We start from the raw sequence: 24,724 nt of genomic DNA, 5'->3' as shown, positions 1-24,724 counted from the left end.
AACCAAGTAAACAAACCCATCAAAATTTTGCTATGACAGTTGATAGCTACCAAGAGAAAGAGTGTCATTCATTTTTGAGATTGTTCTAAACCAGTAGTAGGTTTCTGGGGCTGTTGTACATTCAGGGGTAGATACAATTTGTACATATATGCTAAACATTAACTAGACTAACTGGGTAATCAGTGAAGCAAACAGACAATAGCAAAACACATGGAGTTACAAGATCCAGAGTTGGCATAATTATGGCTAAGGTGAATGATAGAAATGAGGAGTAGATATAATCATATTACACTGTATAAATGAATAGAATTGAAATACAAAGTATAATTTACAAATAAAAATAAAAAATTCCATTATGGAATCTTTTATTATGGAAAATACATTTGTGCACTCGCCAAGAACTATTTAATTATTTCAATAATGAGCAGAATATTTTCTCAAATAAATTTTGTGTTTGACTGAGTTTGAACTACTATTAGTAACAGAGGTTCTTGAACATACTGAACAAACTAAGTTTTCCATGTGTATTGTTTTTGTCTGTTATGAAAAAATGTTTATTTTAAAATCATTTTAATTTAGAAATAGAAAACCTAATAGGAATAAAAGAAAGAAACCCACAATGCATAAAGGCAATGCCTGCTGAAGCATGAGAAACTCTCATTTTCTCACTAGTTCCCATGATGAAAATTGACCAAGCCACCCAAAATAATGCTATTAATAGGGATATGAATCAGTTTCACAAAGAAGCCAATGAGTCCCAGGATAGTAAATTCTATCACTGTGGTCATGGCAATCTTATGGAATTCTTTTCTCTTCGTTTTGGTGCATCTTTTAGCCAGGCAAATAGTTCAACAAGCTGCATTAGCCAGCCAAAATGTGTCCTTTACAAATTACTGATTTGTCTCTACAAATTGAATTACCTGATCCACGACTGCGCTATGGTGATTTGAGAGGATGTAGACACATAAAATAGTTCTATCTGTGTGTTGAAAGCATATCTATGCTCACTGAAAATTGACAGGATTTTCTAATTATATTCTTTGGTTTACAAACATAGACACCAATTAGTGCATCTTTCAATAATAATCAGAGAAACTTTATCATTCTATAGATAGTAATTAATGCAATGGTTTAAAAATGTTCTGGAGTGTAGAGAATAAGAGATGTTCAGAGAGTAAGAGGATTTCAGACCTAAATAGAACATCTATATCACACTCAATCCCATTAAGGTTCAGAGATTCATACACAAGACAAGGTACAATGATTGTAAGAATCAGAGGTGGTAATTTTTGTGGTTTAACAGGACAGTTTCTAGTTGGTTGATAAAACGCGCAGAAGGCCTGGTTCAAGCTAGAAAAAAATCTCAATGTGGAGCAGGTATGTAGACACAAAACCATACCCAAGGCTGGGAAGCAACTAGCAATTAAGAGCTGCTGGGAGAGGAACACTCAGCAAACTGACCATGCTCCAGGGGACAGGCACATAACTAAGAGTATATGTACCTCACAAATTGGACATTTTAATAATCAAAGAAAAAGATGAGAACACAAAGTGGGTGGGTAGGCAAAGAGAGTGGAACTTGGAAGAACTGGGGAAGGGTGGAGAATATGATCAAGAGATCTAATTATTAAACACCTAGTTATAATATATGTTAAATAAGCCACCACATAAACATTGAAATCATAAAATTAAACCCTAAAAATTATCTTCGTAGTGTGCTATTTCAAAGTAGTTTTACACAGATATTAACCTATCTTTTTTTCTAATTCATTTTTATTTCTCATCCATGGTCTATTTATCGATTCTACTACAGATTTGACAAGTAGTTCTAGAAAGCAATGGTGTTATTATTAATTTACAGTGTCCTACAACTGATGGAGAGGTCAAATTTGTATCTTCTTTTTTTTCTTTTTATTTAACTCAATAATACACCAACTCCAGTTTTTACTGTTTGCAAACTTCTGACTATGGGGCTAGACACAGGAGCAGTTTGACCTACCAGAAGTCTCTTCTGATATGGGGAGGAAGTGTGATATAAATATACTAATTCTAGCTGTGTCTTCCACTGACTCTTCTCTGATGTTGTTTCTCTTTTGACCACTGTTAACTCTGAACTATCTTTTTTTTTTAAATTTTATTTAATCTTTTTTTGCAGTCCAGGTTTTATCCCTCTCCCTGTCTACCCTCTGACCATTCCACTTCCCATATCTCCTCCCTCTCCCTCTAAGAGGATGCCCCCATCTCCAACACCAATCCACCTAACCTCCCCACTCTCTGGATCCTCAAGTCTCATGAGTGTTAGGTGTGTCTTCTCTCACTGAGTCAAGACCTAGCATGTATGCTGTATATGCGTTGGGGGTTCATATCCTCATATCAGCTGGTACATGCTGATTGTTTGGTGGCCCAGTGTCTGAGAGATCTTAGGGGTCCAGGTTAGTTGAGATTGCTGGTCTTCCTTCAGGGTCACCCTCATCCTCAACTTCTTCCAGTTTTTCTCTAATTCAACCATAGGGGTCAGCAGCTTCTTCCATTGGTTGGGTGTAAATATCTGCATCTGACTCTTTCAACTGCTTGGTGGGTCTTTCGGAGGTCAATCATGATACGCCCCTTTTTGTGAGCACATCAGAGCCTCAGCAATGGTGTCAGGACCTGGGCACCCTGACCCCCAAACCCCTGGATCCCAACGTGGGCCTGTTGCTGGACCTCCTTTTCCTCAGGCTCTTCTCCATTTTTATCCCTGCAGTTCTTTCAGACAGGAAAAGTTATGGGTCAGAGTTTTGACTGTGGGATGGCAACCCCATCCCTCACTTGATGCCCCGTCTTTCTGCTGGAGGTGAACTGTACAAGTTCTTTCTTCCCACTGTAGGGCATTTCATCTAAGGTCCCTCCCTTTGAGTCCTGAGAGTCTCTTACCTCCCAGGTCTCTGGTATATTCTGGAGGATTTCCTCACCTCCTACCTTTTGAGGTTGCCTGTTTCCTTTCTTTCTGCTGTCCCTCAGGGCTTCAGTCCTATCCTCACACCCCACCCCCTGCAACCCAGTACCTGATCATGTAGCATTATTCCCCTCCCTGTCCCCTTTCCCACCCAGGTCCCTCCCTCCCTCCCCAGTCCTGTGATTGCTTTCTTCTCCCTTTCAAGAGAGATTGAGACATCCTCATTTGGGCCGTTTGGCTTTTTGACCTTTTTGAGTTCTGTAGATTGTATCCTAGGTATTCTATATATTTTGTTGGCAAATATCTACTTAGTGAGTACATACAATGCATATCCTTTTGGGTCTGAGTTACCTCACTCGGAATGATATTTTCTAGTTCCATTCATTTGCCTGCAAAGCTCATGATATCCTTGTTCTGTATTTTCGATAACAGAATGGTGCAGGTATGAGTACCCTAGAGAGAGATGAATACAATTTTAATTTTTTTAATTTAATAAATATTTTGCCTATTTATGAAGCTAAGAGCTATATACTTATACTGGTGCCAGTGTGTCTATAGTCAGATTTATGGTACCAGGTATGTGTTTCCTCTCTTCTGTCTTTAAATACAACCAGAATGTGGTACATCAATACCACCATTATACCCACAGGTACATTATCCCAAAGCAATCTTTACTTCAGCTCACAGTGTTAGCATTCTGTCTAAGCTCCACCCCACAGTTACTTGGCAACAGCCAGGTATGCTTGACACTAAAAGGGGCTGCTCTCTCACTCTTGCCCTTACCTTCCTGCCCCCACTCTCTCCCCATTCCCTTTCCCCCCTCTCTCTCCATGTGCTCATGGTTGGCCTCTACTCCTCTACTCTATCCATTCCCTCCATTTCCCTCCCCTTGCCCTTTCCCCACTTCTCTGCCTTTGTCTGCTTCTACTGCCTTCTTAAGTCCCTTCTCCATGCCCTGAAGCCCCGAATAGACTCTATTCTATACTATGCCATTGTGTGGCTTGTCCCTCAGGGGGATGGGATGCCTCAGCATGGGCCCAAAAGGAGGCACCACCTACACCAACACCTCACCACACCTCCATAGAACATAGGCTCCCCTCCTCTTTATGATTTTCTAAAAGCATCATTCAGGACTAGCAGGGATGTAAGACTATTAGATATTCCTCTTCCACAGTTGCTTTTGTAGCATCCTCTACTAAAATAGGAAATGAAGGCTAGAAACATCCAGATTAGTGGTTTATCCATGTCCTGTGACCAATGCATGCGGTGTCACCAGCACAGGATCTTATCACCAAGTTCTGGGGCCAATACTAGAGCAAGAGCCTGTATTGTTTTGCGTGTTTACAGAATACTGACAACAAATTAACGGAAACAATCCCAAACAGGGCTTTTTACTTAGCAAAGCATGGACTCTGGGATGAGCAAAATCCCCTGGGTCATGTTGCTCAAAATAAAATCTTTCACGTGGGTGAAATATCAGATTTAAAAATTAAATTCATATTTGCAACCATGTTGATCTATGGAGGGAAGTTGCTTTCAGTTTCCCCTGTGGTTCTAGCAGAAATACAAACAGGAAATATTTAAGATCCAAATGACCAGACCCATATCCTGGAAAGATTTACAAACAGAAAAATTTACTGGAACAAAGAATTATGTACAGTCATTTATCATTGTGATTTAAAAATTTTTTTTAAAAAATCTCATTTTAGGTCACTATTATTTTAGGATACATCTCTTTGGATGAATGCCTATCTTTTAAAAAGTATAATTTATCATTTGTGTGTGTGTGTGTCTGTGTGTGTTTGTGTGTGTTTGTGTGTGTGCATGTGTGAGTTTATGTGCACAACGTATGTTCACCAACCTGTAAAAGCTAGAAGTGTTTGTTGGAACTAGAGTTACAGGAAACCATGATCCATTATATGGTTCTGGAAACAGAACACAGATTATCTGCAAGGGTAGTAATTAGTCTTAAACATTGTGTCATCTCTCTATCCCCCAAATCCCTATCTTTATATTGTTATCAAGCATTCTCACCGAGGAACATTTTGTCTATAAGGTATGAAATGGGTTGTATTTCACATGAGGCATTTTATTATGAATTAAATTAAACACCATGAATATTTCACATTCAGATTAGCTACTTACAAACTGATATTTATATTAAAAGAGAACATTTTCATACAATTAAAAAAATTCAGTCCCCTGTTACATATTTCTATTTTGTTGCTATAATAAGTTGATTTAATTTTTCAACATGGTTGATTAGCTGTAAAACAACAATATCAAGAAAGTAAAACAAAGTAGTTACACATTTAAAATCATTATTTTGGCTAGAAATTCCAATTTTCTTGGCAGAATGCCACTTGTAATACTACCAAGTATGGACAATTTGTCTTTCTGTATTCTGTCAATGTAATGTTTTTCAGTATTACTATTTTCTTTTTTGTAAGATATGTGTTAATAATTGTTTTAAGGACTGTATAGCAAATGGAAAGTTCTCGTTTTCAGTAAAGGAAAACAAGGATGATATTTATTAAAAAGGCCACCCGGGATACTGTATTCACCAGCAGTCAATTGATGAAATAGATCCTTCTCTTAGATGGTACTAAAACCAAGGTGCACACACGTAGAAAATCAAGGTAACAGGAGCATCATGAAAAGTCAATCCAGGACAAAAAACACGGTAACAGATGTATAGGGATAATTTAATCAAATATTCCCTTCCACCTAATTTATTTTGCTGGGTGGAAAGAGCTTGACAATCACAATTTACAAAAGCTAGACAAAGAGGGAGATAATCTGTCCTATCTTTTGTCCTAGCTCCCTTATGAATAGCTCCTCCAGTGTAGGAAAACATTTTTCCTATTTTTAATTTCATGGTACTACTCAGAAAATGCAGAGTATATAAAAGACTGAGAGGATTTGCCAATATTCTATGATGAGCTTATCAATATCTATTTATTTACCTATTGTAAAGGCAACTTTTTAAATGGAACTAAAGATCCTGTCATACATAAATGAGCTGAGATATTTTGCTTCCAGATAACAATATTGACAATAATTTGGAAAATTTGAAAGAATAGAATTTAAGGATACCCTGAAAGAGCATCAATATTATATCAATAAATATCAATATCAATAATATCAATAAATAATATTAAATAAAGGAAAATGAAATTCAAATGTGAAATTAAAATAATAAAAATGTAAGTCATATATATAATTCTTAATTGAAACATGTTATATAAAATATTGTATAAAATGTATTAATTAGATCCACACAAATTTAATTCTATCTTTTAAGCACCTGTAAAATTTTGGAAACAGTGACAGCTGACTGGCAATACACTTTTGAAATCTTAATTTTAGACTTTACATCTTTCAAGGTAATTCATGTTAATAGAGCTAAATACTCAGAAATATATTGTCAAAATATATAACTTCATCTGATATCAGTGTTATTTTGTGTCTATATCAACTCTCATTAAGTTTTAATGATTCATATATAGGAATAATTAAATTATATTAATGCATTAAATTATAATATATTGTATATTTTAATATATAATATGCTAAATCATATAACATATTAATATATTAAATTATATATGTGAATACTTATATATATATATATATATAATTTTTTACTAGCCTTTAGGAAAGTCACTTCCCATCTGAGTGATAAAAAAGCAAATGTCCTGACTTTCTCAGACATAGTTTTCTTCTAGGAACTTGCTTGTCTTAGGTATGTATATGGCTGTGAGTTCATGGGTGCACGTGCATGGGACTGCAGTTTCCCAAGAGAAATGAATAGAATCCCACAGAAATGGAGTACCTGTGTGAGTACACATGGACAACCTCACGTGGGTGAACTAATCAGGATGCCCACTAAACCCCGAGCCACCTCTCCAGCTCCTAAAGTCCAAACACTTCATGGAGAGGTGTATGCTCCACCATAAGGCAGTTCTCAGCCATGAGCCAATCCACCGTGGAGACAGTAATGTATATACCTGAAAGCAGTATATTCTGTCTCCTTACTACTTTGAAAACTTACTTTTAAAAATAAGAAGTGAGTATTAATTTGTGTTTTTACTCCAATTATCAATTTGTATAACTCATTATTAACAACACGGAGATTTGATGTTTCATAACAATTTCAAAACTCCTACATACTACTCTCATATACATCTTAATATAAGAGACTGTTTCCAGGAACTTAGTCTCAACATACGTGGTGGTATTAGCACACAAGATGTTTATATCTCTAATGCTTCCATACGATAGTAGTTTCTAATGTCAACCCACTTTGATTATTCCTAATTTATGAAATAAAATGCGGCACAGTATGATCTCTCACTCAGTCTAATGCAGGTCTTCTTCCGCATTGACACAGCCATATATATGCCTGAGAATGAGTTACTAGCAATGTTCGACTAGCTAATGCAAGAACTACAACATTTACACTTGTATGTTTATATCTAATATAAATGTTCTCAAAGCACATTCTACCTTTGATGCTTATGTAATGAAATGTAAGGAATTGAGTTTCACCGAGCAATAATAGTAAACCTATACCTCAGGTTTTTTATTGGATATTTTATTTATTTACATTTCAACTGTCATCCCCTTTCCCTCCGCAAACCCCCTATCCCATCCTCCCTTCCCCTGCTGCTATGAGAGTCCTCACTGCCGTGGCATTCCCCTACACTGGGACATCAGGCCTTCACAGGACCAAGGACCTCTCCTCCCAGATAAGGCCATCCTCTGCTATGTATGTAACAGGAGCCATGCAAACCCTTTCAGCTCCTTCAGTCCCTTCCCTAACTCCAAAATATTTGCCAAATAAAATAACTCAAATACTAAATATTCTGTAACTTTCATAAATGCATACATTAGACTTTTGTCCTAAAAAATCTATATCCTCTTCTATAGATTGAAAAATCAAAACAAGAAACTTCAAATCCCTGAAATGCCCTAAATCCCGTAACTTGTAAAAAATCATGTAAACATGATGTTCGTTACAGTGTATAATGTTACAGAGTGGAAGAGTTTTCACGTTCAGATTATTAAGGTACCATTTTTATTGTTTAAAGTCGGTTGCCATCTTTAAAATATCTTCTTTTAATATGAAAATATTCTAATTTAAAAACTGAAGACTTTTCCTTTTTGATGTAGCCTATATATGTTTATTATAACATTTTTTCACAGTTCAAAAGGACTTTAACAGAGCTCAATGAAGTGTATAATACATTTTTATTTTTTATAGATAAAGGTATAATTATAATTAGAGGTTAAAGTAATTCATGGCAGATAAAAACGTTCAAAATGCAACTTGGAAAACATTGTGAAACGTCCATTAACTTTCTAAAGGATGAAGCTGAGATATATGTGACGATATTTTATATAAATAAAACTAAAACATTTACTTGAAAATCTAAAACTATAATGACATATAGAGGCATACCAACTTTTTAAAAATATTTCACTTAATTATATAAACCAAGGCTTTGACAACATTATACATACATATATGTATATTCTTTACCACATATTACATACTATATAAGATATATTTTATATAGTCTATAATACATACTAAAGAAAATATATAAATATTACTGACTTATACATGCATGAAACATAAATTCAATGATAACTGGTTTACATAAATCTGTTTTTATTAGCACTTTCAGAAACATTACAAATTCTTCATGTCAATACATATTAAAACACATTCTTAGGAGCATGATTGCCATTTGAAAATAAAAGCTACATCTTAGATCCAAATAAGGAAAAAAGTACCAACGTCTAGCACTGGTGCTGGGAGTTCAGGATGTCCTTGGGGTCCTCAGTGCGGGTGACACTATAAGAGTTTTGGTTCTCCTTCTTCTCATCCCTACAATTGTTAATACACATGTCCTAGGAATAAGAAGAAACAAGTATGTTCAGTATGTATCTTCCAAGCCTTGGGCAGTGAAGAAGTCTATCAGTTCAAACTTAAAGAATAGATAATAAGTGTTTTTTAATTGCATTTTTTTAAGTGTTCTTAGGACCCGTGATTTCTGTTTGATAGTTATGGCTCCAGATGTTAAATTAGAATTGAAAAAGGCATTAGTAGCAATGCTGATCTGACTCCTGGGGTAACAGCTACTTTGTGAGGATTTTGCTAACTTTCTTATCAATTCTGCAAGTAGTAATGTTTCCCATCATCTAGGAGAGTGATGTAGACTGGTGAAGTAAACAAAGTCAAAAAGGCAATATCATTTTCCCCCATCTATTTTATGTTTCCAATTTACTTTGAGCAGGAATAGTTTTGGGGAAATTATCTTAAGATAGAATTATAGTTCGGTAGCGTATCAAAAACCAGTGTACTCAGAATCCACTTTTGTAATGAAGAACACTGAAATTCTTCATAGAAATTTGATGCTTGTGACCACACCCTTCTCCCCTTCCAAAGATCTGTTCCCAGCCAACTCACAAGCCAGGGAGACCATTTCTCTTCAGCCGGAACAAACTACACTATTTTCTCTTTTATAAACATTTAGATATTGAGATTATAATATAATCTCTTATATACACCTCCTTACCCTCTTTCAAACTCGTGGCCTCTTTTTTTCATTAACAATTATTTTATGCATATGTTTATGTCTATATAGATATTTATTCCTAAATATGACCTCTTAAGTCCATATAATACTAATTGTATGTGTGTTTTCAGGGATGGCCATTTGGTATTGGATAGCCAGGTGTGCTTTTGCCTAGAATAGACGATTTTTCCCACTCCCTGCATTCCTCAGTTGCCCATAGTTATTTGTACATTGTTAATGACTTATGGATGCTTTTCCTTGTCTAGATTACCATGCCAGTTTGTGTTGTTCCTTTTTTAGCTCACATTTTTGCAGCGATATTCGTGCGAGTTTATGTAGATCCTAATGTTACTAGAAGATACAGTCTTGGAACAAAGTACCTGATCTGGCTTCAACATTCTTCTCACCTCTTTTGTAATGTTTTCTGGGCCTTAAGTTTAAGGGTGTTTTGTAAATTTCTTCATTTGGGGCTAATTTTGATTGGTTATGGCTTTCTTTCGTGTTTTCTGTCTGTTGAAAGAGATGTTTCCTTGCTGTAGGGTGAAGACTTCTCAGTCTGTGGGTAAAGGTTATCGTTAGGGCTTACGTTGGTTTAATAAAGCAGTGAATGTAGATTCTCCTCCAATAGCCATGACTTCAACAGCAGTGCGTAAGTTAGCTAGGCTCCCAGTACCAGGCATGGTCTCTCAATTGTTGAATTGGTCTTAAGTCCAATTAGACAGCTTTTGTTAACAGAAAATTGTATGTACAAGTAATTTATATTCTTATCTGATTACATTAACTCATTATATGTAATAGTTTAGAACACAAAGAGTCCATTCCTTCTGTGGGGCAGCAGGCAGTGAAAGGTACCCTGATTCCTGGTCAAGACAGGTCGAATCCCCCTGAGATCCTGAAAGGGATGGCGGATGCATTCCCAACCTCCGATATCAGGGCCTCACTAGCTGCAGACTCCCGCAAACCCCTGTAGAGAGGTTTGAGACAGACCACTCACTTAGTACAATGCCCCAAGCCCCTCCTCCACAGGTGAGGAAGGGACCACAGGTCATGTAGGCTCAAGACAGATCAGTCATAGAAACAGTACCACAAACCTGAATATGTAAATGAGATCTTCCCAAACTCTCAGGTCAAACCCACAGGAGGTACCTGCCGTCAGACACTGACCCATCCAAAAAACTGTATTTAAGGGCCGTGTTCAGAATTAAAGGTGTGCAGGAATTACTCCATTGTCTGAGAGTTTCTGTCACAAGAGGTATAGTAACACCACTTGAGAAGAGATCTGCTCCCTCAACATCGCTGCCGCTGCCGGAAGCTCCCCTTCACCCCTTGTGGGCTAGTCAGTCTCCTGCTGGCTCAGCCAAGCCAGAGCAGCTCAAGCAGCAAGCAGGGGCCAAAATGAGAAGGACCAGCAGTTGGGGGCAGTGAAAGCTGTTCCCCCATCCCCTGCCTGAGTTCTCCTCCCTTGCCCAAACCCACACACCTAGCCAGGTGAGAGATTTCTGTAGGAGAGGACCCCAGCGCCAGAGCCCTACATCCTTCCAACTGAAAAACTCACTCAAGTGGAGGAAAATAAGGACACTGTTGACAGGTTGTAATGATGTGGAAGATACAAGTAACACTGATATCTAGGAGCATTCACAGTGCTAAAGGCTGAAGTAACACCGATAGAGTCCTGAACCCTAGTGATTTTGAGATATTAGTGTGCATTTTAGCTATATTGTAGTTTAGATGAATGTATGAATCTTGTATCCTCAACCACAAGAGAACAGCACAGTGTTCTTAGTCTACATGGAGAGTAGCATCTGCTATATTTGTATGTTGTTTTCGATATGTATTAATAGGCCTTGTGAAAGAAAATTCACAAATAAATTTGACAGCTGAGTCTTTTTTTGAAACTTTTGTCCTTGCAAGAGAACTTCGTTTTATTTCTGGTTCCCTGAGTAAAACTGCCAATGAAACTTAAATGTGAAACTTTAATTTCCGACGTGTATTGGAGAATCAGAAGTTTTTTGTGCTCCTTAATCCGGAGTTTGTTTTTTTTTTTTTTTTTCATGCAGAAACTAATTTGGTAAGATCTTTCATTTTTGTTTGTTTGTTTATGCGGGTTTATTATTTGCTTATTTTAATTAGCTATCCAGCACTTTCTTAAGGGCTATTTGGTTTTAAATATGTCAGCTTTACAATTAAGTGGTAAATAAATATTTGTACTTAGATCTTACAAGTCTTTATGAATATTTTGTTTAATTATCTTTTCATTTTAACAGTATATAATAACAGAAAGAATTAACTGATACTATTGCAAATAATTAAATTTGTTAGTGCAAATGAAAGAAAACGCGAGGTGAGATTATTGGGAAATAAAAAAGAAAAATCAAGGTATGCTTGGAGGGTCTACGGCGTAACTTTAAGTAAGTCCTATAATTTACCACCTACAAAAACTTTATTTTTTAAATGAACAAAACGAATTCTTTTGCTCAGCCTCTTACAGAGGAAAGATACTTATAGACACTTTAGAAATAGCTAGTTGTCTTAAAGAACTTAGGATTTATAAAGAACAAAAAAGCAATTAAATTTGATAGAATTCTAATTATTTCTGCCTACAAACAACCTTCCAGATAGACTGGTTTGTACCGGTTTTACTTTCTCCTTCGTCTCCCTGCAAACTCTTACCTCTTTGCCTGGCACAGAACTCTTTCAAACGGTCTCCTCTTCAACAGAAAATATTTAGCTCTATGAAGTCTGATATGGAATGCAGGGAGCTACCTCTGGAATACCAAATCATGGAAAATCACTTGTTTTTTAAATCACTGTCTGACGTTTAACTTTGTTCAAATTGAAACTCACTCACTTACAGTTTTTGAATGAGCTTACTTCTGATTTATCTGCACATTTCAGCTCAGGAGTTGCCTCAGCCAGCTTAAATGTTTATGATATTTTAGTCTCTTTTATCTCCTCCTATGAGCGCTAAACTACATCGCACTCTCTTCTGCCTCAGGCATTTGTACTTTCAGTTCCCTTGATGTAGACAGTTCCTGCTGTTTTCTCATGGAGGCTGCTTAGCATGCTCCAGGACTGATGAAGCTCTATTCGTTAGAGAACCTCTTCTTGACTGGAGTGTCTAAGTCAGGCGTATGGACATAGACTTACATCAGGCCAGCGAGCTTCTCTTTTGACCACAATATTTCTTTGCTAATTGATATCAGGCTGCTTGATAACGTAGCTTATCATAGTCTGTGGGTATATTGGAAAACTTAACTATTTAATAGATAAATTATCCTAACCACTACATATGGAAAGTATATAGTCCATTTATTCACCAAAGTCAAAATATAATAGTTATGTCTGCTAAATTACTTTTACTGATTCATGAAATGAAACATGAATATGTAACTGATAACATTTTAAAAACTGTGGACCCAATGAGCAACAAATGCCCCCTACCATTAAGTAGCTCTCAGTTCAATAGAGACAGAGAAAACACATAGGTGAAGGTAATATAATAATTTAGTATAATAAACACTGTATTAGAAGAAAGTAACAGTTGCGTAGAATTGACTTTTACAGAATAAAGCCATTTCCCTATGCAAAATAATGTTTACTATCTACCTATCATCAAAGAAAGTTTTCCTAAATTTAGATCATAAAACATTTAAGAACCATTTAAATACTGAATATCTCTGAGGGCCAGTAGCAAAATATTTGACCTTCAGAATTGTAAAAATAGTTTAACATGCAATGCAACACAAAATAGTAAGTATGCACACACATATTAATAATGGTGTTTCAGAAATAAATAATAAAATAGCTCAGAGCCATCTTATAATCAAGGGAATTAATGAAACCCAGCATCCTTCAGGAGACAGGTATTACAAGTATTTGCATGCATATTTAACACCATAAATATTCCATACAAGAGTCTTTCTAGATGTCATATAGTACATATCCTGTGCATATGAGTGAAATCGTATCAAAAAGTTCACGATTTCATTTTTGTAAACTGCAGTTTGAAATTGCAGGAACCATAATAAATATTTAAACTGTTGTCAGTTATCTTTAACAAAGAACATGTTTTCATGAGCAGTGATTCATCAAAAGTAACGTAATTTAACATAACTTTAAATAATGTCTTTTTAAATATTCAATCAGCTTGTACAAAGAAGGGTACTTACATATTCATTAGATGTGTCAGGAGATATAAAACCAGTTCAAATATTGGAAATAATTAACAGTTAAAGAGTGTCAACTTGTCAAAAGCTTTTTCAAACGATGCCACCTAGTTAATAAAATAATAAAATCCAATTTAAAACCAACTCAAAAATTTGGAATATGTTGAATACCTGATTTCGTATCTTAGGGATTGTTTTTTATAGCTGTGGTACGAACACCAGGAGCATAAACAATTCCGGAAAGAAAGGGTTTGTTTTCTCTTACAAATCTTACTTCACACTCCATCACCAAGGGAAGCCAGGACAGGAAATCAACATGGGACAATGTAATTGGTCATTAAGGCTGGATGCCAAGGTACCAAGCACCGCTGTCATGAAACTCTGAGGTCAAATTTCCTCATGACTTTAGTTGTTTTGTTCTTAGGTATTTTTGATACAACGAGAAGAAAAAAATCAATACAATTCTTAAGGCATTGTTCAACTTTGTTCATTTTAATTTTAATTACTATATTTCTAGATATAACAGTTTCATATATAAAGTGATATTGTTACTATAAAGTACACTGGCACTACATTGGCTACCTTTTCCTGTCCAGTTGACACAAGCTAGAATCATTTGTGAAGAGAGATTCTCAACTGAGAAAATGTCTAGAAGAGAGGCCTTACAGGCAAGCCTATCAGACGTTTCCTTGACTGATTTATGTAAGAGGCCTATGCTCCATATGGGCAGTGCTATCCTGGGGAATTTGACTCTGGATGCTCTAAGAAAGTAAACCAAACAAACAAGAAACCTCCCCAGCTTACTCAAATAATGGAATAACTTGTTTCATTTGTATGGATATATGGCGGAGGAGTTCAAAAGCTGGGACAGTATGTGGTGAGGTTAGGGTCTCCTTTGGACGGTTTCTGTGCGGACAGTCTCAATGAGCAGGATTCTGGTAGCCAGTCCTTCTGAGCTTCTGAAGAAGCTTTCAGGCTTCTGGTCTGTATAGCAAACAAGTGAGGGTTGAGTTGTTGCCAACTACACAGCCAATTTGCATACCCACCCCCTTGTGGTGACCTAACAACCAGAGGGTTGGCTGTGACCTTAAAAAGCCTTGCTTGCATCCAGTTTGATCTTCCTGCTTTGTGCTTGTGATGCCATATTAAGCTCTCAGCTTCGTTCATTGAATGCCAAGTCTGCCGTTCCTTGGATCCATAAGCTCAGATAAGCCCATCCTCTGTGACTTGCTTTCATATAGCTTTCTCACAGAAGCATCTACTCATCCCAGATAGGAAAGTAGTGAAAGATTGCACTAGGGATACTGGTAAGTCCAACTTGTTAAAATAGTGTCATTTTTTTTTGGAGCTTCTTAGAGATATGAGTGCGCAGAAATGAGTGAGTTACTTGGGGGAGCAGAAATGATTCAAAGGCAAAAGAATCACACATGCAAAATCCACATGCAAATTCAAAAGCAAACATCAAACCTACAAACAAACAAACAAACAAACAAACAAACAAACAAACCCAAACATTTCAGCATGTATAAAAGTTCAGAGAAGGAAACCAGAAGAGACTGCTCCCTGCACACACATCTCGGACGCCAGAGGAAAAAGCCAAAGACCATCTGGAACCCTGGTGAACTGAAGCTCCCGGAAGGGGCGGCACAGGTCTTCCTGGTTGCTGCCGCTGCAGAGAGCCCCTGGGCAGCACCCCACAAGCAAACCTGAGCCTCGGGACTACAGGTAAGACCAAATTTTCTGCTGCAAGAAAGCTGCCTGGTGAGCTTGGGACACATGGAAGCAGAATTTCTCTAGGACCCAGCACTTTCTGTGTTTACCGGAAGTCCCCCACCCGCGGATCCTGGCCCACAGCAGCTCTCTGCTCCCAGACCCGGTGAGAGAGAAACCCAACCGCCTGGTCAGGTGGGCACTCCTGAGGCTGCAGAGCGGAAGAGACCACCAACACTGCTCACCCCTGCCCACATCCCTGGCCCAAGAGGAAACTGTATAAGGCCTCTGGGCTCCCGTGGGGGAGGGCCCAGGAGCGGCAGGACCCCGCCGGACCCTGAAGGAAACAGACCGGATAAACAGTTCTCTGCACCCAAATCCCGTGGGAGGGAGAGCTAAACCTTCAGAGAGGCGGACAAGCCTGGGAAACCAGAAGAGACTGCTCCCTGTACACACATCTCGGACGCCAGAGGAAAAAGCCAAAGACCATCTGGAACCCTGGTGCACTGAAGCTCCCGGAAGGGGCGGCACAGGTCTTCCTGGTTGCTGCCCCTGCAGAGAGCCCGTGGGCAGCACCCCACGAGCAAACCTGAGCCTCGGGACCACAGGTAAGACCAAATTTTCTGCTGCAAGAAAGCTGCCTGGTGACCTCAAGACACAGGCCCACAGGAACAGCTGAAGACCTGTAGAGAGGAAAAACTACACGCCCGAAAGCAGAACACTCTGTCCCCATAACTGACTGAAAGAAAGGAAAACAGGTCTACAGCACTCCTGACACACAGGCTTATAGGACAGTCTAGCCACTGTCAGAAACAGCAGAACAAAGTAACACTAGAGATAATCTGATGGCGAGAGGCAAGCGCAGGAACCCAAGCAACAGAAACCAAGACTACATGCCATCATCGGAGCCCAATTCTCCCACCAAAACAAACATGGAATATCCAAACACACCAGAAAAGCAAGATCTAGTTTCAAAATCATATTTGATCATGATGCTGGAGGACTTCAAGAAAGACATGAACACACTTAGGGAAGCACAGGAAAACATTAATAAACAAGTAAAAGCCTACAGAGAGGAATCACAAAAATCCCTGAAAGAATTCCAGGAAAAAACAATCAAACAGTTGAAGGAATTAAAAATGGAAATAGAAGCAATCAAGAAAGAACACATGGAAACAACCCTGGATATAGAAAACCAAAAGAAGAGACAAGGAGCTGTAGATACAAGCTTCACCAACAGAATACAAGAGATGGAAGAGAGAATCTCAGGAGCAGAAGATTCCATAGAAATCATTGACTCAACTGTCAAAGATAATGTAAAGCGGAAAAAGCTACTGGTCCAAAACATACAGGAAATCCAGGACTCAATGAGAAGATCAAACCTAAGGATAATAGGTATAGAAGAGAGTGAAGACTCCCAGCTCAAAGGACCAGTAAATATCTTCAACAAAATCATAGAAGAAAACTTCCCTAACCTAAAAAAAGAGATACCCATAGACATACAAGAAGCCTACAGAACTCCAAATAGATTGGACCAGAAAAGAAACACCTCCCGTCACATAATTGTCAAAACACCAAACGCACAAAATAAAGAAAGAATATTAAAAGCAGTAAGGGAAAAAGGTCAAGTAACATATAAAGGGAGACCTATCAGAATCACACCAGACTTCTCGCCAGAAACTATGAAGGCCAGAAGATCCTGGACTGATGTCATACAGACACTAAGAGAACACAAATGCCAGCCCAGGTTACTGTATCCAGCAAAACTCTCAATTAACATTGATGGAGAAACCAAGATATTCCATGACAAAACCAAATTTACACAATATCTTTCTACAAATCCAGCACTACAAAGGATAATAAATGGTAAAGCCCAACATAAGGAGGCAAGCTATACCCTAGAAGAAGCAAGAAACTAATCGTCTTGGCAACAAAACAAAGAGAATGAAAGCACACAAACATAACCTCACATCCAAATATGAATATAACGGGAAGCAATAATCACTATTCCTTAATATCTCTCAATATCAATGGCCTCAACTCCCCGATAAAAAGACATAGATTAACAAACTGGATACGCAACGAGGACCCTGCATTCTGCTGCCTACAGGAAACACACCTCAGAGACAAAGACAGACACTACCTCAGAGTGAAAGGCTGGAAAACAACTTTCCAAGCAAATGGTCAGAAGAAGCAAGCTGGAGTAGCCATTCTAATATCAAATAAAATCAATTTCCAACTAAAAGTCATCAAAAAAGATAAGGAAGGACACTTCATATTCATCAAAGGAAAAATCAACCAAGATGAACTCTCAATCCTAAATATCTATGCCCCAAATACAAGGGCACCTACATACGTAAAAGAAACCCTACTAAAGCTCAAAACACACATTGCACCTCACACAATAATAGTGGGAGATTTCAACACCCCACTCTCATCAATGGACAGATCATGGAAACAGAAATTAAACAGTGATGTAGACAGACTAAGAGAAGTCATGAGCCAAATGGACTTAACGGATATTTATAGAACATTCTATCCTAAAGCAAAAGGATATACCTTCTTCTCAGCTCCTCATGGTACTTTCTCCAAAATTGACCATATAATTGGTCAAAAAACGGGCCTCAACAGGTACAGAAAGATAGAAATAATCCCATGCGTGCTATCGGACCACCACGGCCTAAAACTGGTCTTCAATATTAATAAGGGAAGAATGCCCACATACACGTGGAAATTGAACAATGCTCTACTCAACGATAACCTGGTCAAGGAAGAAATAAAGAAAGAAATTAAAAACTTTTTAGAATTTAATGAAAATGAAGATACAACATACTCAAACTTATGGGACACAATGAAAGCTGTGCTAAGAGGAAAACTCATAGCGCTGAGTGCCTGCAGAAAGAAACAGGAAAGAGCATATGTCAGCAGCTTGACAGCACACCTAAAAGCTCTAGAACAAAAAGAAGCAAATACACCCAGGAGGAGTAGAAGGCAGGAAATAATCAAACTCAGAGCTGAAATCAACCAAGTAGAAACAAAAAGGACCATAGAAAGAATCAACAGAACCAAAAGTTGGTTCTTTGAGAAAATCAACAAGATAGATAAACCCTTAGCCAGACTAACGAGAGGACACAGAGAGTGTGTCCAAATTAACAAAATCAGAAATGAAAAGGGAGACATAACTACAGATTCGGAGGAAATTCAAAAAATCATCAGATCTTACTATAAAAACCTATATTCAACAAAATTTGAAAATCTTCAGGAAATGGACAATTTCCTAGACAGATACCAGGTATCGAAGTTAAATCAGGAACAGATAAACCAGTTAAACAACCCCATAACTCCTAAGGAAATAGAAGCAGTCATTAAAGGTCTCCCAACCAAAAAGAGCCCAGGTCCAGACGGGTTTAGTGCAGAATTCTATCAAACCTTCATAGAAGACCTCATACCAATATTATCCAAACTATTCCACAAAATTGAAACAGATGGAGCCCTACCGAATTCCTTCTACGAAGCCACAATTACTCTTATACCTAAACCACACAAAGACACAACAAAGAAAGAGAACTTCAGACCAATTTCCCTTATGAATATCGACGCAAAAATACTCAATAAAATTCTGGCAAACCGAATTCAAGAGCACATCAAAACAATCATCCATCATGATCAAGTAGGCTTCATCCCAGGCATGCAGGGATGGTTTAATATACGGAAAACCATCAACGTGATCCATTATATAAACAAACTGAAAGAACAGAACCACATGATCATTTCATTAGATGCTGAGAAAGCATTTGACAAAATTCAACACCCCTTCATGATAAAAGTCCTAGAAAGAATAGGAATTCAAGGCCCATACCTAAACATAGTAAAAGCCATATACAGCAAACCAGTTGCTAACATTAAACTAAATGGAGAGAAACTTGAAGCAATCCCACTAAAATCAGGGACTAGACAAGGCTGCCCACTCTCTCCCTACTTATTCAATATAGTTCTTGAAGTTCTAGCCAGAGCAATCAGACAACAAAAGGAGATCAAAGGGATACAGATCGGAAAAGAAGAGGTCAAAATATCACTATTTGCAGATGACATGATAGTATATTTAAGTGATCCCAAAAGTTCCACCAGAGAACTACTAAAGCTGATAAACAACTTCAGCAAAGTGGCTGGGTATAAAATTAACTCAAAGAAATCAGTTGCCTTCCTCTATACAAAAGAGAAACAAGCCGAGAAAGAAATTAGGGAAACGACACCCTTCATAATAGACCCAAATAATATAAAGTACCTCGGTGTGACTTTAACCAAGCAAGTAAAAGATCTGTACAATAAGAACTTCAAGACACTGAGGAAAGAAATTGAAGAAGACCTCAGAAGATGGAAAGATCTCCCATGCTCATGGATTGGCAGGATTAATATAGTAAAAATGGCCATTTTACCAAAAGCAATCTACAGATTCAATGCAATCCCCATCAAAATACCAATCCAATTCTTCAAAGAGTTAGACAGAACAATTTGCAAATTCATCTGGAATAACAAAAAACCCAGGATAGCTAAAGCTATCCTCAACAATAAGAGGACTTCAGGGGGAATCACTATCCCTGAACTCAAGCAGTATTACAGAGCAATAGTGATAAAAACTGCATGGTATTGGTACAGAGACAGACAGATAGACCAATGGAATAGAATTGAAGACCCAGAAATGAACCCACACACCTATGGTCACTTGATTTTTGACAAAGGAGCCAAAACCATCCAATGGAAAAAAGATAGCATTTTCAGCAAATGGTGCTGGTTCAACTGGAGGGCAACATGTAGAAGAATGCAGATCGATCCATGCTTATCACCCTGTACAAAGCTTAAGTCCAAGTGGATCAAGGACCTCCACATCAAACCAGACACACTCAAACTAATAGAAGAAAAACTAGGGAAGCATCTGGAACACATGGGCACTGGAAAAAATTTCCTGAACAAAACACCAATGGCTTATGCTCTAAGATCAAGAATCGACAAATGGGATCTCATAAAACTGCAAAGCTTCTGTAAGGCAAAGGACACTGTGGTTAGGACAAAACGGCAACCAACAGATTGGGAAAAGATCTTTACCAATCCTACAACAGATAGAGGTCTTATATCCAAAATATACAAAGAACTCAAGAAGTTAGACCGCAGGGAAACAAATAACCCTATTAAAAAATGGGGTTCAGAGCTAAACAAAGAATTCACAGCTGAGGAATGCCGAATGGCGGAGAAACACCTAAAGAAATGTTCAACATCTTTAGTCATAAGGGAAATGCAAATCAAAACAACCCTGAGATTTCACCTCACACCAGTGCGATTGGCTAAGATCAAAAACTCAGGTGACAGCAGATGCTGGCGAGGATGTGGAGAAAGAGGAACACTCCTCCATTGTTGGTGGGATTGCAGACTGGTAAAACCATTCTGGAAATCAGTCTGGAGGTTCCTCAGAAAATTGGACATTGAACTGCCTGAGGATCCAGCTATACCTCTCTTGGGCATATACCCAAAAGATGCCTCAACATATAAAAGAGACACGTGCTCCACTATGTTCATCGCAGCCTTATTTATAATAGCCAGAAAATGGAAAGAACCCAGATGCCCTTCAACAGAGGAATGGATACAGAAAATGTGGTACATCTACACAATGGAATATTACTCAGCTATCAAAAACAACGAGTTTATGAAATTCGTAGGCAAATGGTTGGAACTGGAAAATATCATCCTGAGTGAGCTAACCCAATCACAGAAAGACATACATGGTATGCACTCATTGATAAGTGGCTATTAGCCCAAATGCTTGAATTACCCTAGATCCCTAGAACAAACGAAACTCAAGACGGATGATCAAAATGTGAATGCTTCACTCCTTCTTTAAATGAGGAAAAAGAATACCCTTGGCAGGGAAGGGAGAGGCAAAGATTAAAACAGAGACTGAACGAACACCCATTCAGAGCCTGCCCCACATGTGGCCCATACATATACAGCCACCCAATTAGACAAGATGGATGAAGCAAAGAAGTGCAGACCGACAGGAGCCGGATGTAGATCGCTCCTGAGAGACACAGCCAGAATACAGCAAATATAGAGGCGAATGCCAGCAGCAAACCACTGAACTGAGAATAGGTCCCCTATTGAAGGAATCAGAGAAAGAACTGGAAGAGCTTGAAGGGACTCGAGACCCCAAAAGTACAACAATGCCAAGCAACCAGAGCTTCCAGGGACTAAGCCACTACCTAAAGACTATACATGGACTGACCCTGGACTCTGACCCCATAGGTAGCAATGAATATCCTAGTAAGAGCACCAGTGGAAGGGGAAGCTCTGGGTCCTGCTAAGACTGAACCCCCAGTGAACTAGTCTATGGGGGGAGGGCGGCAATGGGGGGAGGGTTGGGAGGGGAACACCCATAAGGAAGGGGAGGGGGGAGGGGGATGTTTGCCCGGAAACCGGGAAAGGGAATAACACTCGAAATGTATATAAGAAATACTCAAGTTAATAAAAAAAAAAAAAAAAAAAAAAAAAAAAAACAAAAAAAAAAAATAAAATGGGCTTTTATATTTTGCGAAAAAAAAAAAAAAAAAAAGTTCAGAGAAAATGAAAGCGAGGGATATGGTATACCCAGTCCAACTTCCAGGCATGTTAGCCAGTCGGAGGGTGTTCTTGCCAAGTAGCTTGGTTAATCTGAGCAACTTCACGCCCGTTCATCTGGTCTATGCCTTTTCTAACAGTTCACCTTCTCTGATGGTGACTCACAATCATCTTCTCTGCTTATACACTTTGGAGAATAAAAGGTCAGGCAAATACTGTAAGTTTCAGGCACATCCTGAAGCAGTCGAGTTACTTACTTTGTAAGCCTAATCAGTTTCCCTGTGGTTAATGTTCCCTTAGACTCTCATACTTTATACCTTCCCTTTAACATCCTGTGACTTAACAAGATGACCTCCAAGAAAGAAAGTGTTATTGCCAGATGAAACTGCTACACGTTCCTTGTAGAACAGAGCCACTGTCTGCTAATGAAGCATATAAGCCCAGGACCCTGAGGAGACGTTTCATCTCTAAACGGTAATGAGAATTAATGAAATTAATATATTTAAGTAAAGGTACAATATATGATGATATCCTCTATGACTATTAACATCAGAAAGATAATTTTTGAGATTTAAAGTGTCATAACTTTAAATAAATGACATATTTTTAATATAAGGCAAAATTAGCCAAAACATATATGAAAATAGTTGAAGTTATTAATCATCTTATAAGTACAGTTTAAGACTACAAATATTGGCTATTGTTGAAAGATAATGACTAGCAAATTTATCCAATGATATGATAAATATATTTATAACATATTCAAAATCTGAACTTTTTCTAAATAAAATTTCTGCTATGTGATGGAAATACCATAATTATAAAACAGAGAATGCCAAATTCAGTTGTATTTTCTATCTTTCTGAAACCAATATTCAGCAAGTTCTTCAGTTTACAAGATAACTTAAGAAGTGATACTGAAAAGAAGGATATATTTATGTTCTTTGTTCTAATTTTGAAATAATTATGGAGTATTTAAATCACTTATTCAAATGAAATTGATTTTTTTATATTAGGCTGCATTTTCTCAGAACCTTCCAAATTGTATCTTCTCCAAAGCAGCCAAATCATCTTAATTTTCTGGCTAGAACCTGGAAAGGACAACTGAATTAAATAAAAGAAATTATTTGTTGTAAACTTTTTACCCACAAGTTATCTATTTCCTTTTACTGTAAATGTACAATTACTCATAGTTTACAATAAAATTAAATATAATCTCTCTGCTTCCTGCATAATTGAGAATTTGTAAACCCTAGCACCTTTTAATTTGCTTGCACTTTATATATAACTGGGTCAAATATAGCAAAAGCGTTACGTGTAAAAAATCCCTAGCTTTTATTTGCATCCTTTTGTAGTACTGGAAAAAGCTTTTACTTTCCGAGGTAGCTAACAAAAACTACCCATTTAATAGTTAAGTAGTAGGAGGCCTGCCCAATGTCTCCTGGCTCAGTCAGACAGAAGTTAACCAATGGACTGCCAGCCATGTTGCCTACACACAAAGGGAGACACTAGAGTGTATAAGGGTGTGGCAGAGAGATGAGAAAGCAGGAGAGAGGAACTGTTGGAGCACCATGATGAGAGACAGAAGTGGAGAGGAAAGTGATCAATGAGGTTTAGGTACAGGATGTGAAATTCACAGAGTCAATAAAAAGTTAAAAAATACTTTACCTAAATAACAACACATTTTCCTTATTAATTATTAAAAATTAATAAAAGACTAATATGTAAATAAAAGTTAGCATAATATATCTTTGAAGATAGAATCATGAGTAACCATTGTTACAGTACATACTTTCCAAGATGGAGAAAGTGAATAGTTTATGAATTAAATAACAAATATATATATATATATTTGTATATATATATATATGTAAAGTGTACAATTTGTGACAAGTTCCAAATTAGCCCAAAATTTAGTATTCCACAATAATGACAATAGTTTATAAAGTAGAAATAAGTTATAGATCATATGTGAAAAGATAGGTGCATTCTATTATGTTATAAAAATTAATGGAAGTTTTCTGCCCCACCTTAGATATTCAGTTTCCAGATAAAACACATAAAACAGTTATATATATATATATATATATATATATATATATATATGTATATATATAATAAGTCTTAAAGCATTAGAACTTTGCAGATATCAACCCTCCAAGCTATTTCATCTGCTTCTCTGTCAATAACTCCATGATATAACTTGCCACATTCTGTCCTGGCAGCTCTCACTCCAACTGGCCAGCCCTCTTGGCCAAGTTCTCACTACATATGCACTCCATGGTATCTCCTCTTCTCTTCTCATCCCCCTTTCTTCTCCCCTTCATGGTCCTTCCTCAGGGACCCAAGCCCAAGAACCAAAGCATCATCTATCTCTCTTCTGCCCAGCATAGGCTGTAGGCATCTTTATTCAATAAATAGTTCGAAATTACAAAGCAAGGTTGCACCATTTGTTGTATGTGTGCATTTCCTTGTCCCTGAGGTAACCAGATCTTGGAGGCCAGTATTTAGCATTAGCAACAGACCAAATCTCCACACTACTAGATCTTGTTAGAAACAGATTCTTCAATAAAATATCTCAATTTTCTTTAGATACTAGATGCTTATTCCATTAAATATGATAATCAAACAAATAACACGTAAAACAATCTCCTCTTTTCTAGTTTAATATTATAAAATAGCTTTAAATTACTACAATTTATTTAATCAATCTGACTTTA

General features: G+C 37.5%; 1 pseudogene; it reads right to left on the bottom strand.

Annotated features, from left to right (window-relative positions):
• Positions 1-668: 668 nt before the first annotated feature.
• Positions 669-3,052, bottom strand: LOC108352825 (protein transport protein Sec61 subunit gamma pseudogene; annotated as a pseudogene).
• Between the last annotated feature and the right edge of the window lie 21,672 nt (positions 3,053-24,724).

This window comes from Rattus norvegicus, chromosome 14 (genome assembly GCF_036323735.1).
Source record: "Rattus norvegicus strain BN/NHsdMcwi chromosome 14, GRCr8, whole genome shotgun sequence".
Taxonomy (NCBI): Eukaryota; Metazoa; Chordata; class Mammalia; order Rodentia; family Muridae; genus Rattus; species Rattus norvegicus.
This window is presented reverse-complemented; position numbering and strand designations above follow the sequence as displayed.